Source organism: Hylaeus anthracinus, unplaced genomic scaffold (genome assembly GCF_026225885.1).
Source record: "Hylaeus anthracinus isolate JK02 unplaced genomic scaffold, UHH_iyHylAnth1.0_haploid 11982, whole genome shotgun sequence".
Lineage (NCBI taxonomy): Eukaryota > Metazoa > Arthropoda > Insecta > Hymenoptera > Colletidae > Hylaeus > Hylaeus anthracinus.
In genome coordinates this window covers 12798964-12816143 of record NW_026534330.1, presented here as the reverse complement: position 1 = coordinate 12816143, position 17180 = coordinate 12798964, and the positions used below count along the sequence as shown (strand labels likewise).

General features: G+C 39.3%; 1 protein-coding gene and 1 long non-coding RNA gene across 7 annotated transcripts in view; one reads left to right on the top strand and one right to left on the bottom strand.

Annotated features, from left to right (window-relative positions):
• The window catches only part of LOC128886409 (tropomodulin), a 75139-nt gene that overhangs the window by 24771 nt on the left and 33188 nt on the right, over positions 1-17180 (bottom strand). Inside the window, exon 1 of one of the 6 annotated variants that reach the window (XM_054141301.1) lies at positions 3099-3238. The exons of the other annotated variants lie outside the window; for them this stretch is intronic. The gene's annotated coding sequence lies outside the window, so the exon portion shown is untranslated. Of the gene's footprint in view, positions 1-3098; positions 3239-17180 lie in introns of those variants that run through there. 6 annotated transcript variants of the gene reach the window in all.
• Positions 3327-10860, top strand: LOC128886458 (uncharacterized). Its single transcript, XR_008459839.1, has 3 exons — positions 3327-6066; positions 6312-6430; positions 10517-10860. It is a non-coding gene; the product is annotated as an uncharacterized LOC128886458 (long non-coding RNA).

The following is a 17180-nucleotide window of genomic DNA, read 5'->3' as shown; positions in this document are numbered from 1 at the left end:
AACGTCATATTTCCAGTAAAGTACTTTTAAACAGTTGTGCGAATATTTATTACTTCAATATTTCTATCGATTAATTGTTTTTTTCTTGTTAATTTCTCAACTTACATAAATAGCTATTCTGTTTGTAATCTATCTATTTTAGAGATTTTAGAGAATATGTAGAATGTTATTGTTTATAAAAAATAAGTTAATAAATTACAATTTTACACAGTTTTTTTTGGAAATTGATCGGTGTACGAATATTTTCTACACCCACTGTAAATGTTTCCAAAATTGTAACTTTGAACTTTCAAACGTACAGAATGTTGAATGTAAATAATGGTATGTCGTCATTGCGCTACGAATGAATCTTAAGAAAAGGTATGAAGTATCACGTGAGAAAATAAAGGAGAATAAATAAAATATAAGAGGATTGTGTAGAAGGGAGAAAAGGAGAATTAATGTACAGGTGGAAGAAAAGAAAAATATTATGTAAGAATTAGAATAAGCATGGTCATAACCAAATTAAGTCATGTACTAAACCCCGAGTAGAATAAATAGAACCATAACCACACATTATCATCATTAAACAACAATATAACAGAATAAAACAGGACGAATAAAGATTACACTTTAATCCTCATGGATAATATTTAACATTCATACCTTCATTCAGCCTCCCCCTAATACTAATATTTACTCGATACAATACGAACATTTCTGTAAACTATTCATCCCTAAAACGTTACTGTTATAGCGACTGAACTATAGCATCGGGAAATATTAATATACTTATAATTAGACTGCGGATCTTTATGCAAAATAAAATCTTTGTAAACGTACCTATAAAAATTGAACCTAAATAGGAATTTATTTTATTCTGCAAATATTATAACATGAACTTTACTTTCAATCTTTTTTATATTCTTGCATATTGTTTACATTTTGTAGGTTGTTGCACATTCAAATTTCCTATAAATGCATAAAGATCCGCAGTCTACTTATAATATACGCTTTGTTGTTATCGATCTATCAACATCCCACGATACCGCTCGACCAGGCTACAATTCAGATCTCATAGATCGATAACAAACGATCGAACGTTTACCTGGAAAATATCAAACGCGAGAAAGCAACTCGATAATCGCGAAGAATGTCGCAGAAAACGCTGAAAACGTGTCGTCGAGGGAATGAAGAGAGATGCGTTTGCAAATGATCTTGAGATTTCCGCGGCATTTCTACGTAACTGCCAGTATATGTAGGTGCGATGAGGTCACTCCGCGAGACTGCGAGATGATATCACTCGAATCTCGAGGAGCAACGATTTGTTTACCAGGCGTGAAATAATTTCTTGGGCCGTTATTGTTTTCGAGATTCACGCTTCGAGCGTAAGGTGCAGCAAATATGGCGCGAGGACAGTATTATCGCGCTCCCAATGCAACGTTTACGTATTCGCGTTACGTCGATGAGCAGAAATGAAAACTGGTATTACGATCTATTCTTTTCGTCGTGGTACAAATAGTCGAATAAATAACGAATAGAACTGACTGAGAACGCTTTATTCTCGAGTTTATTATTTCGATACATTGAGTATTTCAAATTCTGATTACTATGTTTCTATTTATCGTTGAAGATATTTATCTAAATAAATATTTTACTCGTACATATTTTCCTGATCGCAAGCACTTCTGAAAACGCAGGAAAGGTACTTTATGCAACGTTCAGGAAAGACACGTGGACGTTTTTAATCGTATTTTTAGTCCTCATCGATGCTCACCTGGTGCATTAAACCAAGCAAATGATGCATCGAGTTGAAATGTCACTTCAAATGCCACAAAGTTGTTATTTAGTCACCCGTTTACGTCATTAGATCGATAACTCATAATAACGACGCTCTGTCGTAAGCAGACACGAACCAGCGGAGTTGACCAATAGGAGAATTATGGCAATAATAAAGCTAATACAAAACGAGTGGTTTCTTATCGAGCGTGTTCCGCCATAAGGCGACAAGGTTCCTGTCACTCGGCGATAAAAGGAATTAGACAGGTAAAACAGTCCATTGGATCAAATCTAATTAGCAGCGCTATTCAACCAGCTAGTAGAATTTTTATAGCTAGGCGATCCTGAGCTATAAAATAGCTAGTAACATACTATCCAATTTTCCAATTTGTATCGCCACGGCTTATAATAATATTTAAGGTATACTTGCTAGATACGTTGGTTAAGTATTATGCGAGTAAAATCTTAATCAAGTAAATGCCATATAAATATATTCTATAAATTCATATCTATTTTGATTTAATAATCTGTACAATTTTTTTGTATTTAATTTTTCGAACAAGGGATATTTGTTCAACGTTTATTTGCGATTCCGCTATAGTTTCTATTTGGTTTCTGTTATCGTTTCCCTGTTGACGGGGCTTTATTCGAATGGTAAACTAACTCTGGGTAGCAGGTTAATTAATTGCATCCTCGTTTCGACGCAAATAACAATAGGTCGTAACAAAACCGGAGGGAAAGGTACACAACGGTGACCTTTTCGCAAGTTAGTTTCCCACGCGTGGGTGCCACCCACCGAGTGGCAAACTGGTTCGTCGATAACGATCAGACCCTAACAGAAGTCTCCACTTCGATAATAAAATCACGACCGATGGTGGGATCGATCGACCATCGCGATTATCGATCTGTTTTGGATGCAACGAAAAAAACTTTCGCAGGCTAAATCGAGAAATTACTCTAACAATTCTCGAATTGTTTATTAGGCATCCCTCTTAAAAATAAAAGATGTTTTAAGCTATTCATAATTAACTCAGTACTTTTTTTTATTTTTTCAAACACACTTCGTCCAACTAGAAAACGCACGAAATCACGATAGATTCTCGCGTGTCTAAAAAATACTAATACTGCACAAACACTTCTCAAACTATTTTTTCCATGATTCATTAAGCCTCTAATAATTAAAATCAATCGCCTCCAAGTAAAACTTAAGAAACATGAAGACATTAAATTAATCGATACCACTTCTTAAAATTTTAATATAATTGAGAAATTAGAGAAGGTGAATCGTTTCGTGTTGCGAATATGATGTTAGTCTCCACAAATTGTTTTATCTGACTCACCTGGAAGAAAAGAGAGGGCCCGTCGCGTGTGCAGTGCAATTGAGCGTTCAGGAAGCACTATAACTTTCGGATCAGCGACTGTTATCGACGCGTGACGGATGTACGAATGATTCGCGTGACGGGAAGATGCCTGTCATTTGGTCTGTCGACGACATTAGATACGCCGGCCAATGCGTCCTCAGGGTCTATTAATTTTGTCCGCAAGGAGAGAGGTCTGCTTAGAGCCGTATCGAATGCATCTGAAATGCGTTCCGAGATAGATTCGGCGACAGAATGCGGAGCAAGGCTTTTCACATCCGATATGCGACCACGTCCGCGTGCATGCGTTCAATGTTAACCGTGAGAACGTACTCTCGACGATAACAGGCACGCCTAAAACAAAATCGTAATGCTTTGTCTGCGAGTATTGGTAATTAGGATCGATCATCTTCGATGTCACTTTTCTGCTTTCGAATGAAAAATGATTTAGGAAGACTATGAACAATTCTACCGTTGCTTTGATTATTTGTATATTATAGTATTTAAGGTGGTAAATGCTACAAGGTGCGTTAAAATATATAATAGAATATCGAATACACACGATAAGATAGCTACAAGATTAATAAATAATAGAACAATTAGAATTTTTGTTTATCTGGAACAAAATGTATAGAACATTGATGCGTGTTATAATTAAATATTAACAGTTTCGCTGCGGATGACACACATGTGCGTTCAACTGAAAATATATGGTTGTTTTTATTATTTTTTAGTTTTCATTTTTTTTTGTTCGGCAATCATATTATATATGAAATAAGTTACCACAAATATATGTTTTTCAAAATGATCATATTAGAAGATTTGTAAGAAATTTTTCATTAAAAAGAATATCATAATTGCAGCACCCAGCGAACGGCTACTTATTTTCGTCCGCAATGGAAATGTTAATATTAAGGTGGTAAATACATAATGTATTAAAATATATAATAGAATATTGAATACGTTCCACGACAAGATAGCTACAAGATTGATAGATAATAGAACAATTAGAATTTTTGTTTATCTCGAACAAAATGAATAGAATATTGATGCCTGTTATAATTAAATATTAAAGCTTCTAGATAAGACTCCAAATTATAATACGTAGGATTAATAACGCTTCAAATTTAATTTACAAAGTTCGCCAAGTTTTCTCCAACTAACAGGTCAACCTTTCTCTTCGTTCGGATACCACACCGTAATTACATAAAGGGGGTACTTTAATATACCTAATCAGACCAGTTCTTGCTTTCCACCATAATTATTCGATGAAGCTATACTATGATAGATTGATAACCAGATGGAAGTCCCACTCATCTGGCTTAATAAAACCGTATTATAATAATTGACATTCCAACGGGATATTTAATACCGTGTAATGATATTGCGTTTAATACTTAATGCGTTAAAATAACGCGAAACAGTGGCAGTCGCGGAATAATGAGCGGAATTGAACGGGGAACAGATCGCGGAATTCCATTCGTGCGGTTCCAGCGGTCCGAATCGCGCAGATTCCGAGGATTTTTGGTTCTCCGACTTCCGTTAGATATTTACACGAACGATTCTTTGGTATTCCACTTCCTCTGTATAATTATATTCACCCCTAACCCTCGCGGGAATTCCATTGGTCCGTTCGAACGATTTTTGGCCGCCCCTTTGGGTTAGGTTTGGGTTAGAGTGGCTACCATTCTTTCTTAAATGGAGGTCTAAACACATGCTCGTACTTTAGTATTAATTACTAACATTCCTGTCGTGTTCTTTCAAAAGAGGCTTGTATATACATTAATAACTACCATTTTAGATAACTAGTAAATTTAAATATATTTTATCCTCTGGATGTTTAACATGCATTCTATTTTCATATTTTATATATTCATGCATTTGTACAGATCCTTAAATATTGGAAAATATTTACACTCGTCATCGATGCATAAATATCTTCAGTCTAATGATAACCTTCCAAAAATCTTCCCCTGAAAACTCTTCCTAACACACCCTCAAAAAGACCCACCTCTTCTCTGATCATTTTCTCATTCTAAACCCCTCCCATCAAAATTTAAATAATTGCGCATACTACCAACCCCAAATCACACGCCAATTTCGTTTATGATTGATACAAATCGCCAATGAGCGTTTAATGGGACCAGGAGAATAGTCAGACGCATTCATCACATCGTTTCGCCTCTTCCATCTCCATGATCGATTGTCAAACGTATCTCGACGCTTTTGTGCCGCGAGCATCGATTCACGCGATCGACTCATTCACCAATCGTAAAACTTCTCACGATTCTCGGCGTTGTTCCGATAGAAAAAGTTACCCATTGATCGTTTTGCTGTCGCGCAAGCGCTGACAATGGTTCTTTCTTTCTTCGATCATTCATGACCGGAAGTACGCGTCCATTATCAGGAACCACGACGAACTGCTTCCAGGTATCGTTGACGATATATTCGAGCCAACAAAGGGAGGGAAAATAAAATTCCACGCGCGTCACGGTTGCGGTTTATAAGCGGACGACATGTGAACGCGTCTCGCGTGACTCTTTGTCCGGCTTCGACCATGGGGGCTCGCGAGGCCGAGTCCTCCTCTTCCCTCGAGATTTGGATCTTGTTTCATCTTCGTGGACAAACGTGTCGCAATTACAGGAATTACGGTAAACCCCCTCTCGTTGATCCGGATGCTGCGTTAGCTGATAGAGTTCCAGTTTTAAACCCCTTTGAAGAGGGAGTATCGACTCCATTCTGTAGAGATAAATTTATATTGTAAGGGTATATTTAGGTGGTCCATTGTTTGTTCGTAATTTTTTAGAGGGAATTTACGATTCCTTGTTCATTTCTCTCTATACAACATTGTATGTATTCTTTAAGAATTTTTTATATCCAACATGAATCAAAACTGATTTTTTACATTGTGATACTTAATAAATTCCTTGCATACAGGATCATTGTACGGGTAAGTACATATTGGTGAATCAATATTTATCTAGAATAAGTAGATCTATCTCTCTTCAGATTTTCTTCTGAATATTACATTGAAAAAATATTGCGGAACTGCATCAAGAATTCTACTTCGATTGTAATTTATTTAATTAAAAATGGCCTGCGTAATTTTCGTAAAGACGTAGTTTCCTTTATCGTGGAGCATTACTCGCCACTGCCATAAACGAACGAGATAAACACGCGCGTGATTTATTCTAGGAATAAGAAACTTATGTAAATGGTTGAGCAATTGAATGTCAATGCTGCAGACCTAACCCACTGCACTTCTTGACACTGCTCGATTCGTCTGCTTATCACGTCCTCCATACAAGGAACAGGTAAGAATTCAAATTTACACCTGCAAATTTACACGATAAATAGCACTTTGAGTTTCTTGAGAAACCTATTCGACTTATTTAACCGGTGGTCCGAAATTGGTGGGACTATCTCGAGCAGAATTTTGTTTAGTCTCATATGGAACATTTCCTCTTGGACAGGACGTCCATTCCGCGATCGAGGATCGCACGGAAACTTATAAATTTCGATTCATATTTTTGTTTACGCTGTTTCGAGTGCTCCTCTCGCGAGTTCGCCTCTGTAAGTCGTCGGTAGGCGAGAAATATTTTTAAACGATCGAGGTTCGAGACGTTTCCGCCATCGATCCGCGCGTGCAGAGGCTCCGCCATTGAGATTTACCAGCGCTAAATTTAAATTGAATTGACACGCGGGATTATTTACGTGCCACTCAACCCAGATCAACGATGGAGTGTTTCGCACCCAGTGCATTCGAATTGTCGATGGGATGAATGCGGGATAAATTATTCCTTTGCTCGGAAAATGTTCGACAATTACAAATGAAAAACTCGATTACTCTTAAAAAGAGCAATGCTTTCGAGTGGGATTAACAGGTAATTCTTGATTGAGTGTAAAGAGCAATATTCCACTTAAAAGAGTCTTGAATATTCGCATGCTTTAGTTAGGACTTAAAAAAACATTCTACAACCCACAGAGATATCCACGTTAATAGCACTTCAAAGAGCCTGAAAACACTGTACAGTGATTTCTCGCGGTTGTTAAATGTTATTTCGGCTAGCAAGTCGACTCAGCTGTTGCGTTTGTAAAAAGATGCACGAAAATTTCGCGACGCAGACGGTGGATTCTTGGCGTTTTTATTTCATTTCATTCGCAAAACAAGTGACATTCGCACGAGTAGGGAAGTATTCTCGCAGAGTATTCTCATCGTCCAAGGTCACGCGAGATCTGAAAATACGCCCATGAAGCGATCGCGCGAGTCGAAATAGCGACGCTGTTCGCGGATGTATTTTTATAAACGCGAGGGATGTGGCGGGAGGCGGGGGTGTACACCTCCAGCGTCTCTTTTCGCAAAGTAAAGATCAAAGACCCCGTCTCCCACGAGGACTTTTGCCCACGACGATTCTCGAGAGTTTCACGCGTGACTTTACACGCGAACCGATCGCATCGAGCATGTCTCTCGAGAATTCATCCCCTGAAAGGGAAGCTGGCATCAGAAACTTAAGTTGAAACAAATTTTGTTTTCATTTTATCGAGGAGAATATCAAATTAATCCTTAGAAACCTTTTAAAAGACATATTGCACTCACTAAACCTGAATTCTATCGAAGAGGTCTCTTCTAAGACCCAATGGTATGATTAATTGATTTCATGAATGAAAAAGTCAACCTTCCACTAGTGGCATATGATTTTATGATAGCGAAACTATCAGTCTTTAGTTTACGTGATGCAAAATCATGCTAAATAGTGACCTAAACTCTTGAAAAAATAATTGTGGTCACCAAACCTGAATTCTATCGAAGAAACCTTCCTCTAGTACACAATTATACAATTACCAAATTTTGTGAATAAAAAACTCACCCTTCCCTTTTGGAGAAACAATTTTATGATAGCGAAACTATCAGTCTCAAGTTTACGTGATGCGTGACTAAGAGTGAACTAAACGCTTGAAAAAAAAAAAACCTGAATCATATCCAAGAAGCCTTCTGCAGTACACAATTATCTAATTACTCAATTTCATGAATGAAAAAGTCATCTCTCCACTATTGCCATACGATTTTACAATAGGAATACTATTAACCTTTAATTTATGTAACACAAAATCATGCCCAATAGTGATCTAACCCCTTAAAAAAAATTCTAATCGCTCGAGATGAAGTTCTAAAATACGAATCTAATCTCTGAACCACTTCTCGGTTCACCTTTCTCTCCAAAGATGTGGACTCCCGACTAAGAGGAACTCCATCGACGGATCGTTTCGACCCAGTTCGCGAAAATCGTACGGATCGGCGAGTTCCTTCGAGCCAATAATAATATTGACGCCAGCAGCGATGAAAAAATAAAGCGAGCCCAGCTGCCGGCGGACTGTTGAACGTAAGGAGCCACGTTTTCGACCATTCGCGCGTTAAAAATACGAGAGAGGCATTATACACCGCGCGAGAAAAATTTCCAGCTAGCGAGTTTCCCGTCCGCGCGATTTTTATTCGCGAGGATTCGGCCATCCGACCGGCATCGCCTCTTAATTCTTACGTTTTCTTTCACGAGAGCCTCCTGAGAGGATTACGAGTTCGCGCGGAGCGAACTGCCCGATACCAAAGGCGATTTCACGGTTATAATTCTTTTATCTGCTCGAGACCTCTGACCCAACCGTGTATTCGGCGTTAAGGAAGCGAGATGCAGTTGTACACTTTTATTCCCAGCTCTTCGAGGTAATCGTCGTAGAGAATAGAGACGAGGGTCCCTGCTTCTCGATCTTGAGTCGAGAGGGACGCAGGCTTAACCCTTCGGCTGGAAATTAATTTTACCTCTTAGGAGAAGGGGAGAGCTGGGAGAATTGCCATTGTGAAAAAATAGCGCGGTAGAATTGTATGGTTTCGTGTTTTATGAGAATTTTTCTGCAAAACATTTTCTAGTTGGGCGGATGGTAGAATTGCGAAGAAGATGTCTTGTCTTTGAGTTTCTGTAACGGAGGACTATGGGAAAACTTTGTTTATATTATTAGTGTATGTAGATTGTAGTAGAGAAGACTTTCCACGTCGTCAAAGTTAAAAAGGAAAGATAGAAAATGAAGTAGGAAAATAGATTTATATAATAGTGGCTACAGAAAGTGGTTCGACTTAAAAATAACCCTATTCGCAATTCCGCTCTTACACCAGCAGATGATTTATATTAAAGAAAACATTTTATTACAAGGAAATCATTTAGCTACCAAGTTTTCGATGTGTTCCACATGTTGAACAAACTACATTCCTAAGGAGTGAGTCAGTTTCTGTTGCCACTATTATACTCCGAAATTCTTCTGGCAAAGGCCATCACCGAGAACGAAGCTTCCTACGAAACTGATCGGAAAACATCAATGTCATCAACATCGGAGTCGTTAACGATCTGTACTCGCGATACACCAGGAAAAACAAGGAACTCGATAACATCTGCTCTGAAAGCGACACGATGACGATTGCATCACGAGATTTTTGCATCGTTACCAGTTTCAAAATTTCCGCAGATACGACGATTATACCACTCTATTCCTGTATCACTGTTTTGCGTCTTCCGCAGCGGGCGCAGTCCGATGAAATTAAACGGAGATGAATAAGATTTGATCTCGCCCCGGATCCCTTCGGATCTCTTACGCATCAACGACGATCGTGCTCGCGAAACATCGCGTATTGGCACGACCCTAAGTCGTTGTTTATCCGCGCTGGTATGAGAACGGGGTGTATAATTTAAACGAGTGGATTTTGGCGAAGCGCGAGATCCGCCCGCTTGAATTATTTACGAGACGCGAGATCTATTAATCCTACTCGCGGCCGGCGCCGCGATTTTCCATCGGGACTTTGAACACCGCCTTCTTCCGGTTGCCAGCGAGGCTTCCAAATCGACGATAACCGAGCAACGAAACCATCGACCGGGGAATGAGTCGATCACCTTCGTTGATTCACGAACTTTGGGTGCAAAATGAAGTTTTCAAGGAAAAAGTCGTGTTCAATTATTTTTGTATAGCGATTTATGTGAACAGTAATTAATTATGTGGGGGGAGGGGACGTTTCTTTGTATGTTTGGGAGGAAGGACTATTCTTGATTTTATTTGAAGACTATGTTATTATATATATTTTATTTTGCGTATCTGGAGGATGAAAGTAGCCCTTGCTTCTCAATCTATGTAATTAAGTATTTTTTTTAAAGATATCCAATCTTAGTTCTTTGATTATATATGAATATTTTAACACACACACACACACGCGCGCACGCACGCACGCACACACACACACACACACATCGATATAGTGTGAATATTTGTTAATCAATCATTGAATTCATTTAATATTCACTGCTTGAAGAATTGAGATTGGGAATACTTCTTCGAACCTACACTAATTTTTTCGATTCAATTAGGTCACTCGTGAATCTCCGATCCCCCTACCCCTGGAAATACATTGATAGCCCCGTGCAGATGGAAGGTCAACAAAATAAGTGCATCAAGCCTGTGGAATGCAGTCGAGCGAAGAATAACTCGAAGAAATTCGAGAAAAACTCGGCCAGAGAAACTTTTATTTCTGGCCTATGGAGAATCAGACGTGCAGAAGTATCTTCAATGAACATGGCTACCTACTTCAATTTGTACTTGACGAATTCCTTTGTAAAAAATAAAGAAACTTTCACGCGATCCTCTACAAGTTCTTTTATTTTGAATATCAATCACTTGATGATTTCTATCTAATCATACAATCTAAACAAAACCAAACTAAACATCATCCAACAGGGTATTATACCAGAGAGAACAGTTAACCAAACAATCACTCGACCACTTCAACTGGATTTTACCAAAAAGTGAGAATTCATCCAACGAAAACAGTAAAACTATAAAATCTTTCAATTCTGTATCAGAATCGTATCAATCATCAAGCTCGGAGTAAAGTAAAGGTAAACGCTCAACAAAAGCCAAGGAAAATCGTGCCAGGTGTATGATCGACGCCAAAAGGCCTAAACTTTGTACTCGGTTCGAATTAACGTGTTCCTCGACGACGATTTGTCACGGTAAGAGAAGCCAGCCGCTCTAGAACACTCGTACACCTACCCAAACACGCGTTTCCTGCCGTCCATCCGCGAGTACCGCGGGAACGACTGCGCAGTTCGTAAAAGTTTCATTGCGTAACACACTTTTTTCCACCATTTCTCTGCTGGTATTTTCGAGTCGCGTCCCGGTGCCAGATGTCGCATACTTTGACGCGTTCCGAACAAACGTCGGACGAAAGTATGCACACGTGCTTCTTGTTCTTATTTTTCGAACGGGATCGGAGAAGATCGAGAGAGGGTACTTTTCTTGGCGAACACTTTCGATCGGGTTGATGTTGAGGTTTTCAAGTGGATATAGAAGGGTAGAAGCTCGGAAATTTTAGGTGGAACTTTGGTAGGGTCTGGGGTGTAATTTGGGAAGGTTTAGATGCAAGTTGAACCACTTGGGGATTGTGAAATTGAAGTGAATTGAGTGAAGGTTCCTCGGGGGTGACTTTGTGCCTAAAATCGAAAATGCCACGTTAATTTTTTGTTGGCAAAGTATGTGAATTTTGTTGTATGTCTGTATGTTTATACATTACGAGCAAGTCATGACATTCTTCAGGACTTCTGACATTCTAAACTCTTCCCAGGAAATAGTTTTTAAGAGATGCGAAGTGAAATGATCATTTCTTCTCGAAAGCTATCTCCTTTTAAAATATTTGAAATATAATAATATGGACGTAACTCGAGCAAAGATTCATTTTAAATTCATTTTAAATATCATTCTAAGATTCATTTTGAATTATTGCCATCAAGATCAGCATTGCCTGGTGTTCTATCCTTGCGTCGAAACGAATAAACAGATGCAATAAAAATGTGTTGTCAGCTCGAGAATCGATCCCTTGGCTGCGCAGTCGGATTCTATTGTTCGTGAGAATGTTTACAAATGAATGCATGAAAAAGATCAAGCCCTTGGCATGGTATGACACTAAATTTTGATGTTTACGGTCAGTCTCAACTGTTACAAAAGAACGTTTCAACGCCAATCTACGGGTGCACTTCAAATAATAAACAATGAATGCTACAAAAAGCTACAGGTAAATTCTGTTCTAAGTAATACAACGTACAAGTAACTATCGTAAATAAATATTCAGAACAAAGTACTTCGACCATATAAAATGATGCAAGACGAACAGTTACATACTTTAATCTGTGATTGGCTTCCGTTGTTTTAATAAGGAATATTTTACACGATTCTTTATAAATCGAGTCATTTACCTTGAAACTCAATTACGTCATGAATGAATGAATAGCCAAAAAATGATTTCTATCTAACCAAGCAATCTATACAGAACCAAACTTCATACAACGGATCATTAAAACTGTAAGTGCCTATTCCTGAAAAGACCAATTAACCAAACAATAACTGGACCACTCTTGCTCGATGTTGCCAAAAACTACAATTTTCGCATATGTGATACCCTCGTGAAAAAAAATTATGCAAACATTCCAAAGGCCTTAATAATTCCCCTAATTTTTCTGATAAGGATTCCACGACACAACTAACCGATTGGGACCTTCCAATTGGACATTCGACGACGTATTCGCGCCCGGTGAATCATGCTCGAGTCGTTACCTGGTGAACAAAGGAGGAATATTTTCCTTCGCTAAATGAGCGTCTCCGCGAGTCCTCGCGACGGCTAACAATATGCGCCAGCCTAATAATACCCACCCCGATGACTACACAAATTTGGAGTCCACGAGATGCCATTCCAACGCAGAAGGTGAATGCTAGAGAGTGCATCGCGAGCGGTTTATTTCGTTCGGGCCGGCCAGACTCACGGTCGTTGTCTATTAAGTCGTGCTTCTATCACGTCCGACGTAGCGTCTTCATTTTTCACGCGTCCGAACACTGCCAAGAATTATAAATTCAAAACGAGCCACAAAACCAGAATGCGTCTCTCTCATCAAATTCCGTCCTTGATCCGTCGCGGGACCATAAATCCCACGAAGGAGGGGGTTGGACCACCGCACTTTTCTATTTCCAGATTTTCGAGGAGCGTTTCATCCTAACGCCAAGATCGCACGAAACGAGAGAAGACCAGATATCTCAGGCAGGTCGCTCGAGCACGCCTAGGTTTCTCCGTTTATCATTCGCGCGGATGATGCATCGTTCGTGCTCAACGATGCATCATAACGCGCCTTAATTATTCCCATAACTATGAATCTTGGGGACCGGGCCTTCCGAGGAAAGTTAAATGGTGTACGACGAGCTCTTTTATGGCGATGGCGAGAGCCTTTCGCTGGAGGTGGTACACCTTGGTATCGTCACTTTAATTGGACCATCAGCTCCCTGCGGAGTTGCTAGATTACGTTTCTTTTTAGGTCGTGGATGTGCGATGTAGCTTGAATCGTTGGCGAGGTGGTTGGAGATGTGGGTTACGTTTGGAAGGCTGAGGATTCGTTCTGTCAGTCGTAAGCTCGATCAGACTTTGATGGATAGTCTTGAGGCCCTAGAGGCTAGAGACCTTAGAAGTTAGAGACCTTACAGGCTAGAGACCTTAGAAACTAGGGGCCTTAGAAGCTGGAGGCCTTAGAGTCTTAGGTTCTTGAGGCTAGAGGCCTTAGTGGTTAGAGGTGTCCTCAGAAGCCAGAGGCCTTAGAAGCTAGAGGCCTTAAAGACTAGAGGCTCTTGAGGCTAGAGGTCCCAGAGGCTACCGAAACAAAGGATTCTTATTTGGTAACACCTGCTTCGTGGGCTTAGGGGTCTATAACCTTCCCTTTTCTAACCCAGACCTAAGCCTTTCTATTTCCTTGTTAATCATCAAGGTAGAATACTTATGAAAGAACCAACAAAAGTTCACAATCTTCTGCCTGAGGAGGTTGCACTCGATAGCCAACTGCTATGAATCTACTGACTATCATTAATTCAGATGTATAAGATAACATTCGACAAGCACATGGCACGATACGATCAGGACCTCAAAGAGAAAAGTATGTTGGCACGAAGCAAGCCTTCGATAGACGACGACACACTGATCTTCTCTAAAAACTAAGATACCACACGTACTTCCTTCAATGTCACCCTTCAGTATACTCATTTGGAGATACACCAAGTCTCGATTGATGAAACACCCTACATGCAGAAGACACATTCTTGAGAGTACTATCGACGAGTGCATCGAGGGTCATCGCTATATTTACGAAAACAGAATAATTTAACCTGTCTCAAGTACGTGCAGAGACTGACTGTGATTGACAGAGCTTCAAGGAAGGTGAGTGACTTTCGATTGACAAGTATTAAAGTCAGTGTCGAGTTTCATCTACTTGTTTCGGTGCAGCCAAGCGACGATCTTTGGTTTTCTTAGAGTCACCATTTTTGGCAAAGATGAAGAGTCTTGAGCGACAGGAGAATTGAAATCTTCATTCTACGTGAAGGCATAAACTCTCAGGTCGGGTTTGTGGACCTAAATGAGGCTTGAAATTAATGTTTGGATTCATGAACCAGTGTCCACGAGGGAACCTGTCTGAGATCATGACCTGGACAAGCTCTTTGAATGAAACACTTGTCAACTACTTTTAACAAACGTCACTGCAGGGTTTAGATCCTGTAGTCTCAGCGATGAAAGGATTAGTGCGTGAATTGGTGCGTCGTTTGCCTCTGTGTAAGGATGTCCCCACGGCTGATCCAATTATAGAGTGACAAATACAACCATCCACTAGCTGAAATACGTACTTATTATTTTACAGTGGTTTTAATGAAAGTAGAAGGCTGTCATTAATCATCTACCGACCTGTAGATTCTTTATCTCCCTTAGTTATCTGTGATCAAGACACGTTTCACTCCATTTAAGTTCATTCTAACTTTAAAAGATTACCAATAGAAATTGTTGCAGTCTAAATCTTTGACCTGACCGAGAATGTCTTCCAAGGTTCGACTGTGCGACGCTGGGCACGTGGACCGGCCGGTTCTCACGAAATTGCGGAAGGTTATCGAAGGTCTGGATGGTTAACGACGTTGGGAACGGATATAGTGCATTAGTTTCTGCACGACCTCCGCTATTTCCATCGACGGAGCCTTCGAGCAGGCTTCGCGTCGACGTTGCTCCTATTTAAAACAAGCAACATTACGGTGCATCCGCGGCTCGAGCAACAGGCCTTCACTCTTGTGTCACTCTTCTATTTCCAGAGGCCTAGCGCGACTTTCGGCGTCGTGATAGGCGTTCGTGTCCTTTTCGTCTTTTTCACCAAAATTGTTCAAAGAAATTCAGATTGACTTTTGTGAGAATGGCTCTGTAGCATGTAGATATAGCATTTAAAAAAATAGTTGAACTTGGAGCCGGACGTAACGTTGTGGTTGTTCAAGTAATACATAATATATTTTGGAGGAGGTTCTTATCAAGAACTGTGTGGAAATATTTTCCAACTGACCAGACTAAGCTTGAGGCAGGGCTTGGCGTCGAAGAGGTCATTGGACCCTGTGTGTTCAGGAATAGTGAAAAAGGAGAGACTATTTTTGGAGAATAATAATAATAGAATATTAGAGAATCAGAATCAGAGTCAAATCGTTGCCTAATACAGTTTCAATCGATTCCATAAGCTGGAACACTCGATATTCGTGTTTATGTGAAACCGACGCCAACGCTATTTCAGCGATCTGAAACCTTTAGAAAACGTTTGATAACGTACTGAACACGTAGAATTGTATCAGGGTCTAAGTCGGAGTCTGAATCTCAGAATCAGAATCTGAGTCTCCGAGTCTCGCTTGAATATAAAGAGATTAAAAATATTTATAACTAATTAATATTCCTTTATCCAACCTCAATTTTAGAGCCTCCTTTAATGACAATAAGATGAGAAACATGGGATTAAGTTTAAACACGAGGTTTCGGTTACTTGTGCTCGAGATTTACGAGAGGCTGAGATCTCGGCTTGCGTATTTGTTCTTCCGTTCATTGTCGCTACTAAATTGCACGGCAGACACGGTCCAGGTGACCCACGGAAAGTGGAAAGACGCACTGTTGAGGAACAGATGTGTAACAGGGAAGCAGAGTTTATGGAACTTTTGCTGTGGCATAAATCTCCCACAGGAGCGACCAAAACCTTGCATCACTGATCGAGTCACTATACATGTAGCGGTAGAACTATTCACGCTTCATGGACGACAGGGAAACAATAGACTTAAACGACGTTACACCATTCAACTGATTGTTCTTTTTGTGAATGCAACGATGCACCTGTAAAGTGCAGTTGCATTCCTTGAATGAAACTACACTTGTTTTTTTAAATAGATAATTTTAGATACATCATTATAGAAGCATTATTTAATATTTTATTATTCGTTATTCGTGGTAACAGTTGCCAATCGAAAATAAATACGGATAATCCTTTCTTGATGGGGGTGTTTTTTGAATCAGAATAAATAACCGAAATTAATAAATCGATAGATTCTTCGGTTTTATAGCTAATGAAGACAGAGTTCACTTAAAAACCCAACATCGAAGACCCCCTTCAGCTAGTGACACACATTCTCCTCTGTATCATTTTAGTAGAATCTATACTCTTGCATTCCTACCTACAAAATTTCTTACTTCACGTAATACTCCAAGAGTTAAACAGGAATTCCTCAACAACAAGTAAACATGATAAATAGACTGCGGATCTTTATGCATTCATAGGAAATTTGAATGTCCAAAAACCTACAAAATGCAAACAATATGCAAGAATATAAAAAAAATTGAAAGTAAAGTTCATGTTATAATATTAGGGGGACCAGAAAGTAATGTCGTTTCTTTTACATTAAATTCTAACAAATGAATTCATAACAAGTTTTTATTTTTTATCAATTATGTTCGCACTCTTTATCAACAACCTTTTGCTATCTAGTTTGTAAATTTTCAAACTCAGATCATAAAGAAGCAATTGGTACACAATGACCTGATAAATGATAAACAACTATTGACATCTGCAGAAACGACATTACTTTCTGGTTCCCCTAATATTTGCAGAATAAAATAAATTCCTATGTAGGTTCAATTTTTAGGCACGTTCGCGAAGATTT